The 27013-nt window shown below is 49.6% G+C and overlaps 2 long non-coding RNA genes across 2 annotated transcripts; both read right to left on the reverse strand.

Annotated features, from left to right (window-relative positions):
- Nucleotides 1-5243: 5243 nt before the first annotated feature.
- Nucleotides 5244-6823, reverse strand: LOC112425219 (uncharacterized). Its single transcript, XR_011610236.1, has 3 exons — nt 6687-6823; nt 5983-6237; nt 5244-5378 (listed from the first exon to the last, which is right to left on the reverse strand). It is a non-coding gene; the product is annotated as an uncharacterized lncRNA (long non-coding RNA).
- An 8389-nt stretch (nt 6824-15212) lies between these two features.
- LOC105473744 (uncharacterized) lies at nt 15213-19940 on the reverse strand. The gene is made up of 4 exons (XR_011610237.1): nt 19791-19940; nt 19152-19479; nt 16181-17356; nt 15213-15653 (listed from the first exon to the last, which is right to left on the reverse strand). It is a non-coding gene; the product is annotated as an uncharacterized lncRNA (long non-coding RNA).
- Between the last annotated feature and the right edge of the window lie 7073 nt (nt 19941-27013).

A 27013-nucleotide genomic window follows, 5' to 3' on the forward strand; every position in this document is an offset into this window, starting at 1 on the left:
TGTAGGTGCAAGGTTGGTACGGGGCGAACAGATGCTTAATTCACTGCGGCCCCTTCCCTGGGCAGGAGGGAAAGTCAATGAATAAAAACGACCACCTAGTGAACAGAACCCAACCCAAACCAAGGCAAATGAAAGCAGCCTTCTGTGTCACTGGTGCTGTAGAGGGTGGAAATTACTAGCAACTTCTTCCATATGGTTGACTTTTATTCTTAATAGTTGGTGTTTTCTACTTTTGAGATGTTGTCCTTGGATGCCATGCAGAGGTCATGCTGGAGTGGATAATCCCAGCTCCACGCCCGTGCCCCACGTCCAGGTGACTTTGGGTGTGAACAAGGCGATGGAATGCTAGACTGACGTCTTCATCCTGTTGACCAACAGCTTCCCAGCGATGGCAATGGTGGGACAGGGGGTCTTTCTGTGGAGAGTCGGGGCGGGCGCCGTGTTTGCAGAGGTCACAGGCTGCCACCGTCCTCCTTTGAGCTCCAGGTTCGGGGTGGCGGCACTGAGGAGAGCTTGGACTCTGAAGGGCTGTGTGGGGAGGTGCGGTGGCGAGGAGCAGTGGCCAGGGTGTTGATAAATGATGATTTTAAAAATTTCTGTTGAAAGTGAGGAATGCATAAGAAGTGGGTGGTTTTCAGTTCTGCTCTTCATGGCTCCCACGTGGCTAGTTACAGCTCCATTTCCATCTTTCTCTTTCTTTTTTTTTTTTTTTTTTTGAGGTGGAGTCTCGCACTGTTGCCCAGGTTGGAGTGCAGTGGCGCGATCTCAGCTCACTGCAACCTCTGCCTCCCGGATCCAAGCGATTCTCCTGCCTCAGCCTCCCAAGTAGCCAGGGTTACAGGTGCCCGCCACCACGCTAATTTTTTGTATTTTTAGTAGAGACAGGGTTTCACCATGTTGGCCAGGGTGGACTCGATCGGTGACCTCATGATCCGCCCGCCTAGGCCTCCCACAGTGCTAGGATTACAGGTGTGAGCTGCTGCTCCTGGCCCTTCCATTTCCATGTTTCTTACACTGAGCTCTTTGTGAAATATTTTTTATTATGTAGCTTTCTCATCTAAATCATTCCAACTCTCCTGCCAACATTGCATTAAAATGACCTTCCTCTTCTGAGATCGTCCTGGGGCAGTAGAACGTTTTATACCGAATTTTAACCTCAGAATCGCAGTTTTAGGGGGAGTGAGAAGCCGTCTTCAGTGTCAGTCACGCTCTACTTTTAACACATCTACAACATTGCCGTCCGTTGTTGGACTAAGATTTGATTAAAGCAAAACAGAAAACTGCTTTGAAACAGGGATGACGGCTGCATCCCAGGGGAGCCTCCTTCACCGCCTCAGGCTGAGCCATGCGACCCCCGCCAGGGCTGCCCCACCCCACCGCAGGCTCCAGGGCTGGGCCACGCGGACCCCCGCCAGGGCTGCCCCACCCACCGCAGGCTCCAGGGCTGGGCCACGCGGACCCCCGCCAGGGCTGCCCCACCCACCGCAGGCTCCAGGGCTGGGCCATGCGACCCCCGCCAGGGCTGCCCCGCCCCACCGCAGGCTCCAGGGCTGGGCCACGTGGACCCTCGCCAGGGCTGCCCCGCCCCACCGCAGGCTCCCACCGCAGGGGACTGAGGGCTTCCACAGCAGGAACCTGTTGTCTCACAGTTCTGGAGGCCAGAAGTCTCTGAGATCCAGGTGTAGCCGGGTGTGGCGGCCGCGCCTCTAGTTCCAGGTACTCAGAAGGCTGAGGCAGGAGAACTGCTTGAACCTGGGAGGTGGAGGTTGCAGTGAGCCGAGATCACACCACTGCACTCCAGCCTTGACAACAGAGTGAGACTCCATCCACACACACACAAAAAGGGAGGTTCCAAGCACTATGAAGAAAAATAAAGCAGGCTGGACTTGGTGGCTCATGCCTGTAATCCCAACACTTTGGGAGGCTGAGGAGGGAGGATTGCTTGAGCTCAGAAGGTGAAGGTTGCAGTGAGCCGAGATTGCACCGTTGCACTCCAGCCTGGGTGATAGAGCCAGACCCTGTCTCAAGAAAAAAGAAAGTAAAAAGAAAGAAGGAAGGAAGGAAGGAAGCAGAGATGGGAGCTTGCAGGGAGGGACTGGGGATGCAGGGAGGGACTGGGGATGCAGGGGAGGGGCTGGGGACACAGGGGCGGGGCTGGGAACACAGGGGAGGGGCTGGGGACACAGGGGCGGGGCTGGGGACACAGGGGCGGGGCTGGGGACACAGGGGAGGGGCTGGGGACACAGGGGAGGGGCTGGGGACACAGCTTCCCTGAGCTTCCACAGTTCTCGGCTCCTCTCCTGTCTCCGGGGCGGGGCCACCTGGGGCTTGTGGTTGTTTTGTGCCAAGCTAATGTCTTGTTCTTCCCAACAGATGGAGGCCGATTGAGGCTTCTCTGTCCTCCGCGGGGAACAGCATTGGCCTAAACCTGCAGACACCATTGCAAAGGGAAGTCAGCTCAGGCGAACCCGCTGGTGAAAAATGATTCCAGCGTGGGGACACAGACGCCGACATTTCTTGTCGTGAGTGATTTAATGTTGGGCCTCAACTTTTCACTCCCCCAGTAAGAGTATGACACAGCTGCAGCCTAGCCAGGGCCCGAGGGAGGGTGGATGGACTTATCCATCCCACAGGTGTTGCTTGTGGCTGGGTGACTTAACTTCTGCCAACGAGATTTGCACGGACACGGCACGAGCAGAAGCCTGGAATGTGCGGGCACTGCCAGGCCTGCCCTCTAAGGCTCTTGATTTTCCCCACGAGATGCGCGTGCCCCGGGGGACAGCGGCTCTGGCTGCAGGATGAGAGGTGTGTGGAGCACACATGGTTCCCACGCTCAGCCTGGAGTCAAGCCCAGACTAGATCAGCCTAAGCCCAGCCACGCCACGGGTGCAGGAGTGAAGAGCAAATGCTAACCGTCCATGACAGTGGCTTTCAAAGGGGCGTGTCGTGTGCCTCATCCCAGCAACGGTGACGGCATTTCTCTGTCAGTCAGTCGGTAAATGATTATTGACAAGCAGTGTGCTGGGAAGCTGGAGTGATTTGAGTAGATTTGGCCTCTCTTCTTACGGAGCTTCCTTTCTAGAGGGGAAGGCAGATGATGGGTGGATGAATATAAATGATTCTAATAGGCTGGTGCAGCAGTCATTAAAAGTAATGGCAAAAAAAAAAAAAAAGTGGGAGGAGCTGGTGATGGTAACGGCAAAAACCGCGATGACGTCTGCACCAACCTAACACGGTGATCACCGGTGTGAAAAATGTGGCAGTGGGGACGTTCCGAGTGCTAGGATAGCATCTGGCTTCCTGGAGTCAGGAGACGGGGGTTGGCAACCGAACCAAGGTTAAGTTCCAGTGAGGGGGTGGGCAGGGAGCGATATTTCAGCAGAGACTCCAAGGATGAATGGTGTGTAGCGAGTAAACCCTGATGGTGACGGGGGAGTGTGTCTGGCACAGAGAAGAGCCTGTGCGAAGGCCGGTGGGGCAGGAGGACACCGTGTGTTCATCTACCTGAGGGGCGACCAGCAGGCTGGAGTTGAGCGAGCTGAGGAGGATGCGGAGCCCAGGAAAGGCACCCCAGGCAGAGGGCACAGCAGGGCAAAGGCCCAGAGTCAGGCCTGAGCCTGTGTGGTTTGAGGAACTGACAGAGGCCTGTCCGGCAGGAAGGGAACAACAGAGGGGAGAGACCTTAGACCAGAGCAGAGGGCAGGGCCATAAGGGCACTGTGGGCTGTGGATGGGAGCTGGCATTTAAGTGGGGAGACCATAAGCCAGGGCAGAGGGGAGAGGAGGGCCGGGCTGGGCACCAGAGTGGAAATCATAGGCCAGGGCAGAAGGCAGGGCCGTGCTGGGCACTGAAGCCTGTGGATGGGAGCTGGCATTTAAGAGGGGAGTCCACAGACCAGGGCAGAGGGCAGGGCCGTGCTGGACACTGTGGGCTATGAATGGGAGCTGGCATTTATGCTCAGGTGATGGGAACATGTTAAAAGATTTTAAGGAGGGGAGTAACATTTGGGATTAATGTGTATTCTGGGAATCTCGACAAAGTAAATCCATAGTTTGAATTTTCATAAGACTTCTGCACAGGCAGAGAGAAATAAGATCGCATCTACAGCTGTGTGATGATCATATTAAAAAATATTACTAAGTTTTTAAACGTCATTTCAAATGTTGTGGTTCTACCTCACATTGGACATAAGTAGATTGCAAGGTTAATGGAAAGTAGAAAAGTTAACTCATGAACGTAAAAGAGACATTGATTTGACAACAAAACATTATTTATTTACTTCCGCTGCAGTTTTCTTGACTGCTGAATTTCATGAGAAGGGATTGTGCAGGGAGGGTTGTGGGGCTGAAGACCCGGACAGGAGCTGGTGCTACCACTGTTCAAATCTGAGGGTGGTGGAGCTGGAACCTTGGGGAGGAGCCGACGCTGCCTTTTAAGTCTAAGAGTCGTTGAGCTGGAGGTCCACGGAGGAGCTGGTGCTGCCACTGAGGTCTTAGGTTGTGGAGCTGAAGACAGTGAAGGAGCCGATGTGGCTGTTCCTCTGTGAGGGTCGTGGAGCTGGAGATCCAGGGGGAGAGGTGACCTAGTTTGAAGTTCGTGCAGCTGCAGACCCAGAGAGGAGCTGGGGTTTCTTTAGTTTGTGGGTCGTGCAGCTGTAGAACCTGGGAGGAGCTGGCATTTTTCTAGTATGAGTGTCCTGCAACTGGAGAGGAGCTGATGTTCCAGTTTGAGGGCTGTGCAGCTGGAGACCCTTTGAGGAGCAGGTGTTTTTTGGTTGGAGGGTCGTGCAGCTGTAGAACCCGGGAGGAGCTGGCATTTTTCTAGTATGAGTGTCATACAGCTGGAGAGGAGCTGATGTTCCAGTTTGAGTGTCCAGCAGCTGGAGACCTGGGGAGGAGCTGACGATGTTCTAGTTTGAGGCTCCTGTGTCTGGGGACTCAGGTAGCGGGTCATGTTTTTCTGATCAAAAGGTCATGGAGCTGGAGATCCAGGGAGGGGCCGATGCTCTAGTTTGAGTGTCCAGCAGCTGGAGACCTGGAGAGAAGCCGACGTTGTTCTAGGCTGTGAGTTGTGCAGCTGCAGACCCGGGGGGAGCTGATGTTATTCTAATTTGAGGCTCCTGTAGCTGAAGACCCATAAGAGAGCTGATGTTTTTCTGATCAGAGGGTCCTGAAGCTGGAGACACCGGGAGGAGCTGATGTTTTCCTATTTCAAGCATCGTGGAGCTGGAGACCCCGGGAGGAGCTGGTGCTGCTCTTGTTTAAGTCTGAGGGTCATGGAGCTGGAGACCTGGGGATGAGCTGATGTTCTAGTTTGAGGCTCCTGCAGCCGGAGACCCAGGTAGGAGTTCATGTTTTTCTGATCAGAGGGTCACGGAGCTGGAGACACAGGGAGGAGCTGATTTTTTCCTAGTTCGAGGGTCGTGGAGCTGGAGACCAGGGGAGGAGCTGCTGAAGTTCTAGTTTGTGGGTTGTGGAGCTGGAGATCCGGGGAGGAGCTGGTGTTTTTCTAGTGTGAGGGTCGTGCACCTGACCCTCAAATGACCTCAAACTAGAAAAACACTGCCCCCCCGCCCAACCCCAGGGTGTCCAGCTCCATGACCCTCACACTAGAAAAACACCAGCTCCTCCCTGGGTGTCCAGCTCCATGATGCTCAAACTAGAGTAAAATCAGCTCCTTCCTGGGCGTCCAGCTGGGCATGACTCTCAAACTAGAAAAACCCAGGGAGTTTTTTCAGTTTGCTGCTGTTTTTCTAGTTTGAGGGTCATGCAGTTGGAGACCCAGAGAGGAGCTGATGGTGTTCTAGTTTGACGGTTGTAGAGCTGGAGACCCTGGGAGGAGCCGATGTTCTAGTTTGAGAGTCGTGCAGCTGGAGATCCAGGGAGGAGGTGACCCTGCGGTTCAAATCTGAGGGTCCCAGAGCTGGAATCTACGGGAGGAGCCAGTGCTGCCTCTGACGTCTTAGGCTGTGGAGCTGGAGACCTGCGGAGGAGCCGGTGTTGGTGTTTCTAGTTGAGGGTGGTGGAGCTGGAGATCTGCAGAGGAGCTGGTGCTGCTGTTCAAGTCTGAGGGTCCCGGAGCTGGATTCCCCGGGAGGAGTAGGTACTGCCACTGATGTCTTAGGTTTTAGAACTGGAGACCTGCAGAGAAGCCGGGCTGGTGTTCTAGTTTGAGGTTCGTGGAACTGGAATCCTGGTCAGGAGCCAGTGATGCTGTTTAAGTCTGAAGTTCATGGAGCTAAACATGGAGCCGATGTTGGGGAAGAAGAGAGAGAGAGAGAGAGAGTTACAGGACCCCACTTGAAACTGTACATGTAGCTGAATCCCAAGCAAGTTAAGCCTGGGAGCTTCTCAGTCCTCGTGATCAATACATTCCTTTTTCTCTTACACAGTTTGGATTTGTTTTCTGTCTCACGAGACAGAAAGATCCTGATTAATACCCATGGGAATTGAAAAGGTTAAAAAAAATTAAATGATATTGGTATAATAGTAATACAAATTAAACTATGATTATCCTGACAGACAAAATCACACACCACACAATATATATCTTTTCAATCAGTTAGTAAAATGAAATATAAATTGAAAAATAGACCCATGCAAAGCTATAAAAAGTTATTTCTTGGAGAAGCGATGGATGACCGAGATTAATCTGAGAGTTACTATTAATGGAGAACCAGAACTTACCGTTTTTCCTGTGAGGTTTCGGTGCTGATACTGATGTTCTGTGAGTTCTGGCAGCTGAGTCCGTTCGCACAGCCTGGCGATGCAGCAGGTGTCACAGAAGGACCCTGTCCCAGCTGGTCCTACTCCCCTGCTAAGATGGTGCAGCCACTGCTCTCTGACTGTGTCATGAAGGGAGACCAGGCCCTTGATCACAAGTGTATCCATGGTGAGGTTCTGTGGATGGAACCTCATGGATGTTCCTTCCTGATGTTCATCGGCCATCTTGCTATTGAATGCATATCTTGTTTATAACTGTCTTCTAAATATTGAATAGAAATGAAGCATTGATACAATATGGGTAAGGTATAAAGAATATTGACACATTGGACACAGAGGATCTTCGCCAGGTTTAGGGAATAGAATGTGAAGAGACATAACTTTGGATGCTCCCTGGAGGCCCTGCCTCAATCCCAGTCCCTTCCCTTCTCCTACAGAGGGAATCACTTCCTGCTTTCGTCTTTGTTCTTCCTGTACTTTTCTTCACAGTATGTTTCTTTCACCATGTATGTGTACATCCCAAAAAATATGCCATTTAGTTTTTGAACTTTCCATTGTCTTTTTGAGGCAGGGTCTTGCTCTGTTGCCTCGGCTGGAGTTTTGAACTCTGATGTGAGGAAATTCTCCTGCGTGGCTGCTCCTAGGCTGCATGGCTCTGAGCATCTGCTCGATGCCTGTTTCTGTCCTCCATTCTCCCCTGAGACCCACCCATACTGACGTGGTTCATTTTCATTGCTGCGTGATCTCCCGTCTCCATTCTCCCCCGAGACCCACCCACACTGACATGGTTCATTTTCATGCTGTGTGATCTCCCATCTCCATTCTCCCCCGAGACCCACCCACACTGACATGGTTCATTTTCATGCTGTGTGATCTCCTGTCTCCTTTCTCTCCCTGAGACCCACCCACACTGACAAGGTTCTTTTTCATACTGTGTGATCTCCCATCTCCATTCTCCCCTGAGACCCACCCACACTGACATGGTTCATTTTCATTACCGCATGATCTCCCGTCTCCATTCTCCCCCAAGACCCACCCACACTGACATGTTCATTTTTATGCTGCGTGATCTCCCGTCGTCTGAGTGGAGCACGGGAAATGTCTTCATCTTCCTGTGGATGAGAGTTTGGCCAGGTTGGGGCCCTGAGGACTGTGTTTTGCTGGGAACGTTCTTCGGCTTTTTTTTTTTTTTTTTTTTGGTACACAATGCAAGTTTCTTCTGGTCAGTAGCTTTCAAGATTTAAAATTTCATCCCAGGTAAGAAATGTAATTTTCCTCGTAACCCACAGCACACACCCTTTCATATACAAGCATCACAAAAATATATTTCACAACCGTTCTTAGCAGTGCATGGTGTTCCTGCTACTCTCCATTCTCCCCAACACTGGCATTGTTTGGGTTGTGGGATTTTTGCCAGTCTGGTGAGTGTCACGTGATATCTTCCCCGGTTAGGCTGAGCCCCTCTTCGTGTTTTCATTAGCCATTCCTCCACATTTCCTCTTCTGTGGCGGGCTGGTTCAGCTCTTTTGCCCAGTTTCTGTTAAGTTGTTTGAATTTTTGCCTTTTTCTTTTATTATTACTATTATTATGTTTTTGAGACAGAGTCTCACTCTGTCACCCAGGCTGGAGTGCAGTGGCGCAATCTCAGCTCACTGTAACCTCCATCTTCTGGGTTCAAGTGATTCTCCTGCCTCAGCCTCCCGAGTAGCTGGGATTACAGGTACACACCACAACACCCAGCTAATTTTTGTATTTTTATTAGACATGGGGTTTCACCACGTTGTCTGGGCTGATCTCAAACTCCTGACCTCAGGTGATCCCCCTGCCTCAGCCTCCCAAAGTGCTGGGATTACGGGCATGAGCCACCATGCCTGACCTGCCTTTTTGTTTTTCAAGAGGACTCTTTATCAATTATACCTATTCATTCCGGTGACTATCTGTGTGGCAAAGATGGGTTTGAATCCACCAGGATGAACGTGCAGGATCTCCTCTCTGGTGGGAGAGGAGACAGAGAGGAGTAGAAGGGTACGGAGAATCAGAGCCGAGAGGAGGCTGAGTCAGGTGAGGATTGCAGGCTGCTGTGAGGACTTGGCTCCTTCTCTGAGTCAGGTGGGATTAGCAGGGGATTTAAATAGAGGAACCATGGGATCTCCCATATGCATTTCTGCCATGGTTGGCTCAGCTGAACACACCTCTTGAACAAGACTTGGCCTTGGACACCCAGAGGCCCTTGGTTGAGGGTTTACCTCCTGGCATGGCCACTGACACATCCACGTTTGGCACCCACATGACTGGGCAGCCCCGAGACCTCCTCTGCCTGGGCTTCTCCTTGGTGGCATTTCTCAGGTTTGTCCTCTCTCAAGTCTGCCCCATCCGGAAAACCAAACACCTCTCTCTCCTACACGGAAACCCCGTCAGAACCTCCCCCTGACTCACAGCATCCCGTCAACATCACAGTCCCGACTTTCCCACACGGAAAAGCCCACAGGACCCCCAATGGACCAGGACAGCATCTGCACTAAGACATGCCCTGAAACTCACAGGAAGGGTGGACCAAGAAGACGGGAACTGCCCGGGGCACAGGGAGCTGCAAACACCCAAGATACTGTCAGAGACGGAAAAAGGTATGGCCATGGCTGACACAAATGTTACTCAACATTTATCACAGGCCTAAATGGAGAATATAACGCTATAAAACCGTTAGATAAAAACACAGGGGAAAATTTGTATGACCTGGGGTTAGGTGAAAAGTTCTTAGACATGACACCAAAAGCATGATTCATAAAAGACTGACAGATTAAATTTAGTCATAAATTTAAAATTATAATTCTATAAAGCAATATAAAAATCTAAAGAGAATGAAACACAAACTGTGGTCTAGAAAAAAATATTCGTGAATCACACATCTCACAACATACTGGCACACAGAATATATGAAGAACGATCAAAACTTAACCATAAGAAAGTAAAAACCCCAATATTAAAGAGAGGGCAAATATTTGAATGGAGGCGTCATCAAAGAAGGTTTAAGGAGGGCATATTGCCCGAGAAAGAGGCTCAACATGATAGAGATGCTGGAGAAATGCCAGTCAACAGTAGCTCTGCAAATCTATTAAAATGACTAAAAACAGACAAAAACCATGGACCAACCCAGCTTCTAGTGACGATGCAGAGGAACTGGGACCCTCACAAACGGCAGTGGGAATGGAAGGGGTCCCGCCGGGCTGGACGTGGTCCAGGAGTTTCTTATTAAGTTAAGCACATTCTTACCACGTCATCCAGCAACCCCACTCCTGAAATTTCCCCCAAGAGAAAGCTTAAACGTGCACACACAATTCTGCACTCAAGTGTTTAGGCCTCATTGCTCATTGCCAATAACTGAAAGAAAACAAAACGTCCATCGGCAGGAGAAGGCGTGAACCAACGAGGATGCTTCTGCATAGGGGGCACCAACCAGCAGTGGAAACATGCACCCCAAATGCCCCAGGTCTCCCAGGCCACATGCCTGGTGAAGGAAGCTAGTTTCAGTGGGCACAGGCCGAAGGATGCTGCCATGTGGCATCTTGGAGAACACAGTGCTACCATGTCCGCGAGCAGGGCAGTGGTTTCGAGGGGCTACGGGTGGAGGGGTGAATGGAGGCGCTCTCTGGGGCGATGGCTGAGCACCTGCACCTGACTGGGCTGCTGCGGCTGAGAGGCTGTACAGCAAACACTGGCTTCAGTGCACGCAGACTGAAGGAGGAAGGCGCCCACAAGTCAAAGACGGAGGGTGTCACCTCCATGAAACAAAAACATTAAAAAAAACCCTCCTAAAATTAAGAAAAAAAACCACAAAAAGTATTTCATAAGCGCGCTGGACTTTGAGTTGACACAATCTGCCTGGGAGCATGGAACTGAAACCACCGGCTTGGTGACCCTGGAGGGAGAGGGCAGAGGGTTTAGACCTCAATTGAAGGGCTCAGTACCTGGCTGTAGGAAATAACAGATTTAAAAAGCGGCAGGGAGGAAATAATTTCTGCTGATGAGGTTGCATTTCTCCAGATAGCTGGCAGAGTAAAGCAATATAATAAAACAGTGCACACCTTGATGGAATCTCAGGATCACACAAGGTTGTGTTGAAGGAGATTTGAAGATGTCCAGGAAAGAAGAAAAATGAGCTGAATCTTGCAACTGCCCTTCAAGGGTGGCTTGGGCCGGGTGGCCGTGATTCTCCGTGACGTTGCAGGAATTCTCCTGGCTGGGTCCTCAGGAGCCTTTTCTTCTTGTCCACACTCACCTTTGGGGGCTGGTGTGGGTCCCTGGTGGTCATGTCTGCGCTCAGGGCTGGGGACCTGCTGAGGCTGCTCTCCCTGTTCCCAAAATGCAGGGGTTTGTTCCAGATCCTACTGCTCAGCACACAGAAAGCCAGTCACTGAGACGATGGTTACTGCCAATGAAGAAGGCATGCATCAGGGTCTGCAGGCCAGGAGTTGGGACGTCAGCCCCAAATGCATCTTCCTGACTATATAGCAGGGAAGAAATGTGACTATGTGTAAGGAAAACAGGAATTAGGGAGAGTGAGGAAGAGGAGTTGGTCAGGAGGAGGCAGGTGGCTGGTCAGGCACTCATGATGAGTGAGGGGTTTGGCGTCTCACCGTCCAGATGCCGTGATCTGGTGAGTCTCTGTTCCTTCACACTTACCCGGGAGGCCTGATGGTCAGTTTCCTGAGAAAAGAACTCAAATAAGACAAATGTCACTTTCTCAAGTTTCAAGACCACAAGGATCCATTTCTATGTTATTCAGAGAAACCATGAACATCAGTTCTCTGGGAGAGTCGGGTCAGTTCAACACCAGATCCGATCTGCCATGACGCCTGCTGCTCAGCCCTCAGATAAAGCCCAGAATCCAGTGTCCTCTCCCTCACCCCAGCCTGGCCCCACACCCACACCTCCCCGCTACGCCCTGGGCCTCATTGCTCTCCCACTGCAGAGGGGTCAGGGAGCTGCACACGCCCCGCGTGCACCTGGGCACAAGGCGAATTTCAGATGCACCTGGTGTCACTGTTCGCACAAACCCGAGTGGGAAGAGATCCAAATGCTCGTTCACGGCAGATGGATAAGGACGTCCCAGCAAATCCCTCAGGGGAGTCAGCCAGCACAAGGCGAGTGAGGGACCTCCGGAGACATGAGTGTGTCTCAGACAGTGTGTGAGTGGACGAAGCAACAAAAACACACACTGCTCGTTAATTCATTTATGTCAAGCTCAAAATAGTCCACATCAAAAAGACTGTTTGGGGCTGCAGGAATTGAGTGGACAATTGCAAACCAGGCAAGGGAAGGAAGACCAGAGAGGTGAGGACGCTCCCTGTGGGGGTGGAGAGAGTAAGACCTGGCACTGCACGTGGGAGTGGGGTCCCGTCGAGGCCCCTCTTTGCTTCTGAGAGTCTGTTTTCATGGACCGTCTTCTACTAAATGTACACGGCAGTTTTTCGGGGCCAGGGTCACCGGGATTCTTCTTTACACCTCCCCAGCCCAGGAGCCACCACCTCCACCAGCCCGTCCACATGGTTGAATCTCATCTCAGGTTCTCTGGAGCCCGATCCCCCACGCACACCCTCCTGGTCTGGGCGTCTCACCTGCATCCGCACACGTGCCTCGGGGAGGGTGGAGTGTCCGGTGCTCAGCGCTGGAGGCTCAGTGACTGCGTGGGCAGTTGCCGGCCTCTGGGATGAACGAAGCATGAACAAATCCCGATACTGTCGTCAAGCTTCTCCCCACGCATCCCCGCAGAACGTTGTGTAAAAACCACACCAGGATTCATACATGCCAGAGGACTGAACTTTTCTGTGTCGAAGATAATTAATCTTCCCGAATCACTGCAGATCTACCATACGGTTAGCCACGGAATAAACACGCGGGAGAGTAAGCCCTGACGTGACAGGACCTCATGCTTCTTCCGTTACCATTTACAATTAAAGGACACTGACTTCATAATTGTGTTTCTCTTGTAAATGAGACTCTCATGGAAAAATCAGCTATGTAGGCAATAGCTTTGTATACTTTTAGATTGAAATGTCACTTCGATTATTTCAAGTGTAAAAGTGTTTCAGTATTTTTGAGGTATAATTGCCACACAAAGAGCTGCACACATTTAATGAGTGCACTTCGGTGAGGCTTGACCTGAGCAAACACCCTTGAAACCATCACTGAGTTAAGCAGTCGAGGAATTCTGCACCTCCTGGAGGCTTCCTTACACCTGTGCCTGTGCTGAGAACACAGCACGAGATCTTCCCTCTCAGCCAATCTCAAACGGCCAACAAGAAAATAACACTAGGCCTCCTGGTGAACACACACCCTGAGATTTAATTGTTGATCTTTTTAACCTGGGGCTCACATTCTTCATTCAGACTATGGCAAAGACTTGAGAAGTCATCTAGAGTATCAGTAATTTGAAGTCCTTTAATACAAAAAGTATAGAATATTACCTTTTGTAACATAGCAATAGGGAAATGAAAAAAGAAAATCGACTTGTGTTCTTTAATGGCTAGGAAAATATTCTTAAAAAGATATCTCATGCGCAGGTGAATCTAAGAAATGACCAATTTCTTTCTTTACATAGATAAATATAAGGTTAGATCCCTGTAAATAAATGAAGCCATTAAGGGTAGAGTCCCACAGATCACAGAACTGACCCAGCATCCAGCTCTGCTCACGATTTCAGGGAGTAATTTCCAGGCACAGGTCGAGCTGGAGAAGCTGGGGACCCTCATGGCCCCACTGTCCTTCCTGCCTCATAGGGTCTCTGAGGGGTGCATAGAACATCTCGTCTTGGGCTTTGAAGACCATTTAACTTATGTGACATTTTCCAGGTGCCATGGACCCGAGCCCAGAAACTTCACGGTACCAGAACAACCCGAGAGTCAGGGTCACCCGAGACAGGGCAGAGGATAGACAGTGGCTCCCCAGGATCGAGCACCAGGCGCTGTCAGGGGTTCTCTCCCCAGCACATTTACAAGGACTTGATGGGTTCTTCTTCCTTCGGGAGCAATCCCAGTGGGCAGCAGGAGGGGACGGGAGGCCTGGCAAATGCTCCTCCCCAGCTCCGTTCCAAGCTCTATGGGGCTCCGGCAGGCCCCACATCTCATGCAGATGAGGGATTAGGGTTCCTCCCCAGCCTTGCTGCTCTCAGGCCCTGATGGGCACCTCTCCCCACCCCCGTGCAGCTGGTGGACTCTGCTCCCACCCAGCTGTTCTCAGGTTTCTCATCCTTCCTGGACAACGACGTACCTGGGGCACCCGTTTCTGTGACACCCCCAGCCCTGCACTGCAGCGCTCACCCCGTCACCTCCACGGCAAGACCATCCTGGAACCATGATCAGCCCATTGGTTTCATCCACCGTCCTCCTGCCCATTTTCTGTGCTTATGTCTTGTTCCCAAAACTCTTGCCTGTGATTTAAAACTGAGTCTGAGTCCTGTCTGTTACAATGATATGGACTCCAGATCTTCGGAATCAGAATGCTCCAAGGTTTAACTCACAACCTTGTCTTCTTTACTTTGCATTTTACATGAATGCCTTTGGTAATACCATCATTGGTTGGGCCCAGGAGGGAGCAAAGATCTCATGGTGTTGGTTAAAGGGAGAGTGGCCCAGGGCCTGAGGTCTGAGGAGGAGCCCATTTCTCGGCGAGGTGGAAATAACACAGACCGCAAAGCCCACCTTGGGGGCACTGCAGAGGAGAAAGCAGCCACGTTACCGAGAGGCCACAGAATAACTGAGCTCGTTTAGGAGTGAGAATGAGGCTGCATCTCTGCCCTTCGCTCTCCCCTGCCCTCATTCTCTCTCTCTCTCTTTTTCTCTTTCTTCCTTTCATCTGGGTCTCACTGGGCTCATTTGTCTTCAGCATCCCTAGGAAACTTCATGAAACCAGGATTATTATGGTCAATTTGCAGTTTAAAAATTCAGAGCAGAAAGGTTAAATAAATTGCTCAAGTTTGCCCAGCCAATGTCCGGCAGTGTCAACGGCACTGGAATTTCAGGTATGACTACACGTTTTGTGGTCTTTCTATTCTGATAAAGTTTTCATTTAAACAAGACTTATTAGAATGCATAGCACAGTTTTGAAAGGCGAAGACAAAGTGAGGTGCACACTAGGGGGCACCCTCCCCTGCGGGAGTGAGGTGTGAACACTCCCGGGAACCAGCAGCCGGCAGCGGGTTGGGCTCGAGGACAGAGCCTGTGATTCCACCTGTGATTTACCAGTGAGGTGTGAACACTCCCGGGAATCGGCAGCCGGCAGTGGGCTGGGCCTGAGGACAGAGCCTGTGATTCCACCCGATTTATCGGTGCTTTCAGCTATGAACACTCGTTAAATAGAGCTGTTTTCAAAACTAAATGAACAGTACATTCTTTTCAGCATTTCCAACTAATTGCAATTCCTTTTTCTTTTATTTATGGATCCAATAGTCTATACCTTTTAAAAACCGATATTCCCTCTAACGAAGCCTTGTGGTTTCACTGAGTGTCGGGTTTGGAATGTTGTAAACTACATGTAACACTCATCACATTCTAAAGGTGTAGAAATTGATTACTAAGAGGTACTCACGAGAGTTTTGCGTGAAAGCTGAGGCAAAGTGATAGTTGATGCTGGTGAAAATATTTAATTTCATAACCTTTAATGAATAATTCAGTTTTCAGGTCACATGAAAGAGACACCTTCATTTGCATTACACATCTCTGCCCCCAGTCATGTCAATGTGTCTTTCCTGAATGCAGTTTTAGGATAAGGACAATCCTTGGAAATCCACCTTCCAGAAGGTTCCACTGTTGCAGTTTTGGGATCAGGAGAGGGGATTTGCAGGAAGGGACAATTAAGAGGGCTTCTTCTCCCTGCTATGGAGACACAGAGGCTGTCTGTACTTCATGGGACCCCCTCCTTCGGATCCAGAAGACACTGAAAAGAAATGGAGGGCTTTGAACCTGGGCCGGGGCTCCCGGGGCTGGGCGGCTGCTGCCTCTTGCTAAGGGAATCCACACACTTGAGGCAGCACTTTGCACAGCAGGTCACCTCAACTCTCCCATGATGTCCGCTAGGCTTGTTCGTGTCTTATTACGATCGAGAAGACGGCATGTGATTTTATGAACTCCCCATAAAGAAAACCCAAAAGCCGTGTTCATGGATTGTGGCCTTGAAGTGAGCCCTGGTACGTTTGTAGACTAAGAAACTCGATCCTTGCCGGGCAAAATGAAAACCGTGTGAGAAAGGCTCTGACCCAGATTTCAAGGGCGTCGGCCGAGATCTGGGAATCTGGTTTGGCTGTGGTGGCCGCTTCTGTCTGGTCCACAGCGGCTCTGCTCAGGCCCAGATCCAGGCCCTGGCGTGTGACCTGTCCCCCCACCGTGAGCTGCTGGAGCCATGGCATATGACCTGTCCACCCACCGTGAGCTGCTGGAGCCTTGGCATGTGACCTGTCCACCCACCGTGAGCTGCTGGAGCCCTGGTGTGGGTCCTTCAGCCTCTGCACTGAAGCTTCCTCGTGTCATGTCAGCAGCAGGCTGGGCTCACTGTCGTCAGGATGAAGAGCATTGCCCTGGGTGCACCTGGGCAGAGCGGAGGTGTTAGCTCCTGCCAGTCATACGCCTGTGGAGGGCCCAGCAGCCCTGCAGACATGCCTGTGCATGTGTGGAGCATCGTGAGGGTCACTGGGGGTCACTGGGGTGGTGCCCACTCCCCAGCACAGCCACTGAGCTTCCGCTGCTCAGTGAGGACAGCATGGATGAGGGGCTCAAACAGTGGCCTCTCGGGTGTGGCCTCCCAGCCAAGCCAGGCATGTGGAGGAAAGTGAGGGCTTCAGCCAGCTGTCGGGCCCCTGGCTGGTGACACAGGAACCCTGGACCCTGCCGGAGGACCTAGAGCAGTGATCCTGGAGCACCGTGGTCAGGACACCTCTGCACCAATAGCTCGGCTGTCGGCTGCCGGCCACACCCAGGCTGAGGCGGCCTTCCCTTCCCCAGGCTTCGCTCACTCCAGGCAGATTTCTTCCTGACTCGGTGTCAACCTCCCCTGTCCAGAGCATTGACTTTGGAAAATGTAAAATTGTCAACTCTCTCTGCCTCTTCCAGGTGTAAATCTTCTTCCAGCCGCTTGCTAGTTCCACAGCCCAGGAAATGTCCTTCTCCAGGCCTGGGAGCTGCCTTGGAAAACAAGGCATAGAGGAGGAAAGGGCCCAGCCCCCAGGCCCTGTGGGAGGGCAGGAGCCTGACTCCACTGAGGAGGGTAAGGGGGCCGGCCCCCTGCTGAGACCTCCAGGGCTCTCCCACCTGCTCGGTGGCCCCTCAGGCTCCTCAGCCCTCCTGCCATGTGCTGCAGGGGAGTTGGGCGCTCTCCCTTACCACAGTGGTCTTGAATAAAACCTTTCTTGCTTGTTTAAAACCATCTGATACAATTTTTTTTCACTCCAATCACTTGTTCTCATAAGAGACCTTGCATCGGGGTGGTCGTCCCCACCTGTGGGTGGAGACAGGGTCCTGAAACCCATCAGGGTCCTGAAGCTTACCTGCATCCTTCACCAGGGCATGCACAGAAAGAGTTTTGGAGTCACCAAAGCAGCATCCACTCGACACTCAGGAATAAAGGAAGGATGAAAACAGCAACGCCTACAGAATTTAAAAATAATGGTAAATGGAATGGCACCTAAAAGAAGAGTGTGATTAACATAAACGAGAATAACAGATGTGCACACATGCAGGTGTCCACCCTCCCAGGTAGAGACACCCATAAATCACATCAGAACCTTCTCCAGGGCCAGAGCGGTGAGCAAGGGACGCAGAGAACGGGGATGAAGGGAAAGGACAAAGAAACCCACCTGGGACAGTGCGTCACCTTGGTGGGGACAGCATCCTGTCGGGTGGGGCAGCTGGGGCAGCGACCCCTCCAGGTGTCTAGGCAGAGAGTCACACAAGGGGCTGAGAACCCACAATATGAGAGGGTGGGTTCTCGACTGAGCTCCAGGAGTGATTTGGGGATTAGGAGAACGGCCATATCAGGAACCCCACCCCTGAGGTCCCCCGGCCCCCACCATGCTGCGTTCCAGGGTCGTTCCAGACCCCAGCTGCTGTTACCACCCCTGCTGCTGCAGAAACCCGGGTCCCATTTAAACCCTGACATGGTTTGTCCGTGTCCCCACCCAAATCTCACCTTGAACTGCAGCTCCCACAATTCCCACGTGTTGTGGGAGGGACCCAGTGGGAGGTGATTGAATCACATGGGTAGGTCTTTCCTGTGCTGTTCTCATGATGGTCTCATGAGATCTGATGGCTTTATAAGGCAGAGTTTCCCTGCACAAGCTATCTTCTCTTGTCTGCTTCCATGTGAAATGTGTCTTTCACCTTCCGCCAGGATTGTGAGGCCTCCTCAGTCATGTCGAACTGTAAGTCCAATAAGCCTCTTTGTTTTGTAAATTGTCCAGTCTCAGGTGTGTCTTTCTCAGCAGCATGAAAACCGACTGATACAAACTCCCTCTGGCGAGGGCCAGTTGTGGCTGCTCAGCCACTGGGGAAACCTGGGTTCACTGCCACAGACTCAGTGGGGTTTCCAATTCCAATTCCAGCCTGGAAGATGATTGATGGGCTTTTGATCATAGAGTTAGAAATACACACATGTGGCCAGGCGCGGTGGCTTAAGCCTGTAATCCCAGCACTTTGGGAGGCTGAGACGGGCGGATCACGAGGTCAGGAGATGGAGACCATCCTGGCTAACACAGTGAAAACCCGTCTCTACTAAAAAATACAAAAAAATTAGCCGGGCGTGGTGGCGGGCGCCTGTAGTCCCAGCTACTCGGGAGGCTGAGGCAGGAGGATGGTGTGAACCCGGTAGGCGGAGCTTGCAGTGAGCCGAGATCCGGCCACTGCGCTCCAGCCTGGGCCACAGAGCGAGACTCTGTCTCAAAAAAAAAAAAAAAAAAAAAAAAAAAAAAAAGAAATACACACATGTGTGACTCTAAGAAATTAGCCAAGAAGCTATCACTGTGTGCCCCATAGAAAGTAAATGCTAATTTTTTTGTGAGAGAACTGAAATCTCTGGTGTGGTATTTGGAGCACAGAGCCACTTGATAGGAAGGCAAGGAGGCCCAGATGGAAGTTCAAACCTCCTGGTAGGCAACAGAGCAACAAAAATAGAAAAGGAGAAAAATAACAGAAAACCAAATGAGGAGCCATGGAGAAAGAAACCCAGGATGGAGCAGGTGTGGCTGTTACCCGGGGATGGAGCAGGTGCGGCTGTTACCCGGGGATGGAGCAGGTGCGGCTGTTACCCGGGGATGGAGCAGGTGCGGCTGTTACCCGGGGATGGAGCAGGTGCGGCTGTTACCCCGGGATGAAGCAGGTGCGGCTGTCACCTCGGGATGGAGCAGGTGTGGCTGTTACCCGGGGATGGAGCAGGTGCGGCTATTACCTGAGGATGGAGCAGGTGCAGCTGTTACCCGGGGATGAAGCAGGTGCGACTGTTACCTCAGGATGGAGCAGGTGCGGCTGTTACCTGGGGATGGAGCAGGTGCGGCTGTTACCTGGGGATGGAGCAGGTGCGGCTATTACCTGGGGATGGAGCAGGTGTGGCTATTACCTGAGGATGGAGCAGGTGCGGCTATTACCTGGGGATGGAGCAGGTGTGGCTGTTACCTGGGGATGGAGCAGGTGTGGCTGTTACCTAAGGATGCAGCAGGTGCGGCTGTTACCTGAGGATGGAGCAGGCAGTGGCTGTTACCCATGAACTAAATGCAGGTCTGCATCAGAGAAGAAAACACAGTGAATACAGCAGTCCTTGAATTGACATAGTTCACATTTAGAAACATACACTCTATAGTCAGAATTTCATTTGCCAAATTAGACACACTTTGCTGACACTTATGGAGGTTTGATTGCTTTGGATGAAGGCAATCTATCATAGCATAATCGGTTTTGCCCTCCCACAGAGCTTCTCGGGAGACTGTTTAATCAGACTTCCTTAAAGCTCCCCTAAAAGAGGTCTCCTCCCTCCCCGATACCGACATCTGAGAAACCCAAGCTACTCACACAAATTAAAGATATTCATCACCTTTCCCAAATTTACGGTTCTGGCTCCTTTCATATCCTGACGTGGGGCATTTTGGTCTGCAATGCCCTCCTAACCCCAGTGCCTCCTCTGATCAAATTCCACCCGATTCCTTGGCTTTCCTTTCCCATAAATGTCATCGAAACACTGAGCTTGCCTCCTGATGGAGAGAGTGATTTTATGCAAATTTCTTTACTCATCATTAATTTTAAAGACCAACATTCATCAAGGAAAGAAAACTGTATCTAAAAGGCACACACATCTTATATGAAACATTGCTTCATACAAGAAGATCTGATTTTGTGGGAAGCATTGCTTTGAAATAGTTTCTATATCCAGTAATTTGATGCCATTCTATGGGATTTTAAGACAAAGAGAGCCTCCGCTAGTAGAACTGGGGCGGGCACACGGGGAACTGGGGTGAGCACGCAGGTTCAGAGCTGCCCGCGTTTGCTCTCAGCTTGCATATCCCAGAATGCATTTCACATGACGCTATAACAATTACAGACGTCCTTCACAAGGCAAGGGCTGATGAACCTGCAATTCTGGGGAATCCGAAACAAACATCTGGAAAGAAGGCAACCAGGCCGAATGAATGTGCTCATCAGACACACTCACTGAAGTCTTGCTCATCTGGCGACCTTGTTGCTCCTAGAAGCAGGGGCCCCTCAGAGTTGCCAGGAGTGGGGGAGGGGTCTCCATAGACATCAGCCTGGGGCTTCACTTTGAGCCTCCTCAGCCATCAGGGAAGGGGAGTGGGGATTCAGCAAGCCTGGACCTTCCCCCAAGATGCGGCACTGGGGAGTGCGGGGTCACCTGTGGCTCCCCCAGCCCAGCTGTGGAAACCTGAGCTCATCCCTCTCAGGAGCTGGGCTTCCCTCGGGAATCTTCTTTCCTGACACACACTCCATGTCAAGGGGTCGCTAACCCAGGACTGGCTTGGTGTCAGAAATAGCTGCAACCTTTTTTGTGCCCCGTGAATATGCAAAATCAGGTAGACAGTCATCTGAAGTCTCCACACCCAGTGTCAACTCCACACAGACCCCACAGGGGCCCTCGGTCCAGCGTACCATCGCCCAGCCTTGTGGACAAGTCCCCAGGCTGCTTTGGTGTCAGAGACAAAATTACAACAAATCAGTTTAAAGATTGAATTGGCTTCTATTTGTGATTCTAGACTTGGAAACACCTGGCCCTGGAAGCAGGATGGGCACAGTGAACTGAGCGGGGGTGTCCCGTGAACTGAGTGGGGGTGTCCTATGAACTGAGCGATGGTGTCCCATGAATTGAGTGGGGGTGTCCTGTGAACTGAGTGGGGGTGTCCCATGAACTGAGCGATGGTGTCCCGTGAACCGAGCAGGGGTATCCCGTGAACTGAGTGGGGGTGTCATGTGAACTGAGCGGGGGTGTCATGTGAACTGAGCAGGAGTGTCCCGTGAACTGAGTGGGGGTGTCATGTGAACTGAGTGGGGGTGTCCCGTGAACTGAGGGGATCTGCAGATGAAAGGGGCCTCCGGAGAGTAGGAATGAAACACAGAAGGCGGGTGGGTTTTTCAAGGCTACTTTCAAGGGTTAAAAAATAGAGGGCTTCTGTGTTAGGTGGACTCAGGTTGATTTCAATGGCCTGCAATTTTTTGAAAACTGCCCATTTCCAACGTTGGTTTGGTGATGTGGGCCTTAGCACAAGGGACTCCATTCTGGCTTGGTCTATTCTGCTGGGCCGAGAGCAGGACACTACACAATGACTGGTCCAAAGTTGTTAACCAATTTTGTTTAATAACATTATTGCATACTATGGAGATTAATTTGGTATTAATTTGCAGTAGTTTGCTTTAAGATAAGATTTATATTACATCTCTAGAATAACCACTAAGCAAATAACTTAAAAAGGAGTAAAAGATATATCAAAATATTAAAATTGTATAAATGAAATATCTATTTAACATAAAAGTAGGCAGTAAAAGAAGAGTAAAGAAACAAAACAGGCCGGGCGCGGTGGCTCAAGCCTGTATCCCAGCACTTTGGGAGGCCGAGACGGGCGGATCATGAGGTCAGGAGATCGAGACCATCCTGGCTAACACGCTGAAACCCCGTCTCTACTAAAAAATACAAAAAAACTAGCCTGGCATGGTGGCGGCGCCTGTAGTCCCAGCCACTGGGGAGGCTGAGGCAGGAGAATGGCTGAACCCAGGAGGTAGAGCTTGCAGTGAAAAGAGATCGCGCCCCTGCGCTCCAGCCTGGGCCATAGAGTGGGACTCCGTCTCAAAAAAAAAAAAAAAAAAAAAAAAGGAAACAAAACAGATACAAGCCATAGAGAAAACAACTAGTAAAACAGCGGATGCAAATCCCACCTTTTTAGTCATCGCATTCAATGGAATCGCGGCCAGAAAGCAGAGGAGGGCAGAACAGGCAGCAGCGCAGCCCCGCAATGGGGTGTCCGCAGCAGAGACGCCAGAGCCGCGATGGGCTTCCCACAGCTGAGACGCCAGAGCCGCGATGGGCTCCCACAGCAGAGAGAGACGCCAGAGCCGCGATGGGCTTCCACAGCTGAGAGCCGCCAGAGCCGCCACGGGCTCCCCACAGCAGAGAGAGACGCCAGAGCGCGATGGGCTTCCCACAGCTGAGAGAGACGCCAGAGCCGCCACGGGCTTCCCACAGCTGAGAGAGCCGCCAGAGCGCGATGGGCTTCCCGCAGCTGAGAGAGACGCCAGAGCGCGATGGGCTCCCCACAGCAGAGCCGCCAGAGCCGCCATGGGTTCCCACAGCAGAGAAAGCCGCCAGAGCCGCCACGGGCTTCCCACAGCTGACAGAGACGCCAGAGCGCGATGGGCTCCCCACAGCAAAGAGAGACGCCAGAGCGCGATGGGCTTCCCACAGGAGAGAGAGTCGCCAGAGCGCGATAGGCTTCCCACAGCAGAGCCGCCAGAGCCGCCATGGGCTCCCACAGCAGAGAGAGAGGCCAGAGCGCGATGGGCTTCCCACAGCAGAGAGAGACGCCAGAGCGCGATGGGCTTCCCACAGCAGAGAGAGACGCCAGAGCGCGATGGGCTTCCCACAGCAGAGAGAGACGCCAGAGCCGCCATGGGCTCCCACAGCAGAGAGAGCCGCCAGAGCCGCCACGGGCTTCCCACAGCTGAGAGAGACGCCAGAGCGCGATGGGCTTCCCACAGCTGAGAGAGACGCCAGAGCGCGATAGGCGTCCCACAGCAGAGCCGCCAGAGCCGCCATGGGCTCCCACAGCAGAGAGAGACGCCAGAGCCGCGATGGGCTTCCCACAGCAGAGCCGCCAGAGCCGCGATGGGCTTCCCGCAGCTGAGAGAGCCGCCAGAGCCGCCAGAGCCGCCAGAGCCGCCATGGGCTCCCACAGCAGAGAGAGACGCCAGAGCCGCGATGGGCTTCCCACAGCTGAGACGCCAGAGCGCGATGGGCTTCCCACAGCTGAGCCGCCAGAGCCGCCATGGGCTTCCCACAGCTGAGAGAGACGCCAGAGCTGCCATGGGCTTCTCGCAGCTGAGAGAGACGCCAGAGCCGCGATGGGCTTCCTACAGCAGAGACGCCAGAGCCGCGATGGGCTTCCCGCAACAGAAACGCCAGAGCGCGATGGGCTCCCACAGCAGAGACGCGTCAGAGTCCAACGGGGAAAGGTGGAAAGAGACACACCATGTAAACAATACCCAAAAGGAACATCGGGGGGCTGAATGCAGACAATAGACTTTAAGACACAGTCGTTGTTTGAGACACCAAAAGGACATTTTATAAAAACAAAATGGTCAATCTCTCCCAAGACGTAACAAATATGGACACACATCACCCAACACTGGAGCCCAAAATACACAAAGTAAAAACTAACAGAATTAAAGGGAGAAATAGACAATCTGACAGTGAATGTTGGTAACTTCACTGGTCCCACCTTGAATGAGTGATGGAGCCACTAGGTAGAAGATCAACAAGCAGACGGGAACAAACCCCTTGAACCAGTGGATCCAGCAGACGGGCCTCTGCCAAACGGTCCACGCACAGCCGCAGCCACGTTCCTCTCGAGAGGAGAGGGAGCCGTTCTCCAGGGTGGACCACACAGGAACGCCTGAAGAAGCCTCAGGAAATGGAGGACTGACATGCCAGAGTTATGCTCCCTGAACAAAACGGAATGATAGGAGGAATCAATACCAGGAAGGAACTTGGGAAATTCAAAAACAGGTGAAACAATGCAAATAACCAAAGAATTCAAGAATACGATTTAACAACATTGTAAAATAACTGAATACTAACTAAAAGGCAAACACAAGATACTAAAATTTGTGGGAAATAGTACTTAGGAGAAAATTTAATGGTGAAAATGCCTGTATTAAAAAAGAAATATTTCAAGTCGATAACATAATCTTCAATCTTAAGAAATGAGAATAATAAACACAACTCACGTGCGGCAGACACAAGGAAGGAAATAAAGACACGATGGAGGGTAAATTAAATAGTGAATTAAACAACAGTAGCAACAATTGGTGAAACCAAAAGTTTTTGAAAACCTCAGCAAATTTAACAAACCTTAACAAACCTTAGACCAAGGAATGATAAAGATTAAAATTACTAAAATCAGCAATTAAACAGAGGGCATTAATACTGACCTTAGGAAATGAGGAAGATTATAAGCAAATATAATAAATAATTGTATGCTAAAAATTCAATAAACTAAAAGAAGTCAACAAATTTCTTGAAAATCTCCAAAAGAAATAGAAAATCTCAATAGACCAATAACAGTAAAGAGATTGGATTAGTAATCAATAAACTTTCCACAAAGAAAAGGCCAGCCCCAGATAGCTTCATGCATGAATTCTACTAAATATTTAAAGAAGAATTAATGCCAGTCACTCAAAACATGTCAAAAGGCCAAAACCAAAACAGAAGAAGAGAGAATATTCTTAACTCATTCATTTGATAGTCCCAGTATTACCCTGGTACCAAAACTGCACAGAGAAATCACAAGATAATAATCGATATCCCTTATGAATCGATATCTCTAATATCTAATATCTAATAATGAATGAATATTTAGAGATATAAATATTTGCAAAAATATTAGCAAATTGAATCCAGCAATATATAAGAAGGAATTATACACCATGAATGATTGGGATTAACTTCAGGAATGCACAGTTGATCTAACATAAGGAAACAAATGAAAGCAATACACTGTATTAAAAGAATAAAGAAAAAACATAATAATCTCAAAAGATGCAAAAAATTCGTGTGACAAAATCCAACATCTTTTGAAGAGTGTGAACAAGCTAAACATAGAAGGAAACTTCCGCAATCTGATAAAATCCTTCTAAGAAAAGCCCATAGCACACTTAAGTTTGAAAGCCCGAATGCTTTGCTTTTAAGATCAGGAACAATACAAGGACATCCACACTCTCAACTTCTATTTAACATTGTCATCGATGTTCCTGTGAGGCAATTAGGCAAGGCAATGATATGAAAGTCATCCGAATTGGAAGAAAGAAGTCAAACTCTATTGTGGATGACATGACCTTGTATATGGAAATCTCTAGAAACACACACACACTGTTATAAGGAATAAATGACTTCAGAAATGTTGCTTGGTACATGAACAATATACAAAAATCAATTATAGACCTATATGCTAGCAATAAAAAATTCAAAAATGAAATTAAAGCAATTTCATTTACAATAGCATCGATGAATAAAATAGGAAGAAATACAGCAAAAAAGTTATGACTCGTTACTGTAAACTACAAAACACTGTTTAAAAAATTAGATAAATAGAATGATATTTTATGCTTATGGATTGGAAAATTTAACATTGTTAAGAGCAAATTGATCTGCAGATTCAACAAAATCCCTTTCAAAAATTTCAGCTCAGCTGCTTTACTTCTGGAAATTGACTAGTTAATCCTAAAATTCATATGGAAATAAAAGGAGTTACAAACACCAAAAACAATCTTAAAGAAAATTTTAAACAAAGTTGTTGGATTTGTGCTTCAAAATTTCAAAGTGGCACCGCCAAGCTACAGTAGTGAAAACAATATGATAGAGGCATAAAGATGGAATCACACATCAATGAAATCGAACTGAAAGTCTAGAAATAAGCCCTTATATTTATGGCCAATTGATTTTTGACAAGTGTGCCAATGGAATTTGAGGAGGAAAGAATGGTCTTTACAACAAATGGTGCTAGGACAACTGGATATCCACCTGCAAAAGAATGTAATTTGATTTCCACTTCACACCATGTACAAATTTAATTCAAAATGAATCATAGGTCTAAAAGTAAGGTTAAAACTATAAAACTTTTAGCAGAAAACATAGGAGTATATTCTGTGTGACCTCGGATTTGGTGATGATTTTTTAGACCTCACACCAAAAGCACAAGCAACAAAAGACAAATCAGATAATTTGGACTTTATCACAATTTTGTAAATATTCAAAATAAATTTAAAAATTATTTTGCAGTTTCAAAAGACACCCTCAAGTATATGTAAAGACAACACACAGAATGGGAGAAAATATTTGCAAATCACAAATCTGATAAAGCACTGGTATAAAAAATATATAAAGAATGCTAATAACCAATGATAAAAAGAAATACAAGCAAATTAAATGAACAAAAACTAGATAGTTCTCCTAAAAAGATATACAAATGACACATAAGCCTTTGAAAATGCTCAAAATTATTAGTCATTAGGAAAAAGCAAATTAAACCACAATAAAAGATCACTTCACAACAACTACATTGACGAGAGAGAGAGAGAGGTGAACATATCAGAAGCTTCAATCATTGCTAACGGAACTGGAAAATGCAGCCACTTTGGAAAACAGTTTGGCAGATCTTCAAAACTGCAACAGAGTTACCACATAATTCAGCTATTTCACTCCTGAATGTATACTCAGGAGAACTGTGGTAATATCCACATGCAAAAGCTGGTACACAAATGTTCATAGCAACATTTGGTATTGATCATAATACCAAAAAAAGGAAACACATCAAATGTTCAACAACTGATAAATGAAGAACCAAAATGTGGTATATTCATGCAACAGATTATTATCAGCAATAAAAAGAAATGAAAAAATGTAAAATAGATGCACCATCAAAACATCACTTTAAATGAAATAAACCAAAGATTCTATTTGCATGAAATGTTAAGATTCCATTTGCATGAAATGTCTGTAATCAGAAAATCCACAGAGGCAGAAAGCAGACTTGTGGTCAC

This window comes from Macaca nemestrina, chromosome 11, assembly GCF_043159975.1.
Source record: "Macaca nemestrina isolate mMacNem1 chromosome 11, mMacNem.hap1, whole genome shotgun sequence".
NCBI lineage: Eukaryota > Metazoa > Chordata > Mammalia > Primates > Cercopithecidae > Macaca > Macaca nemestrina.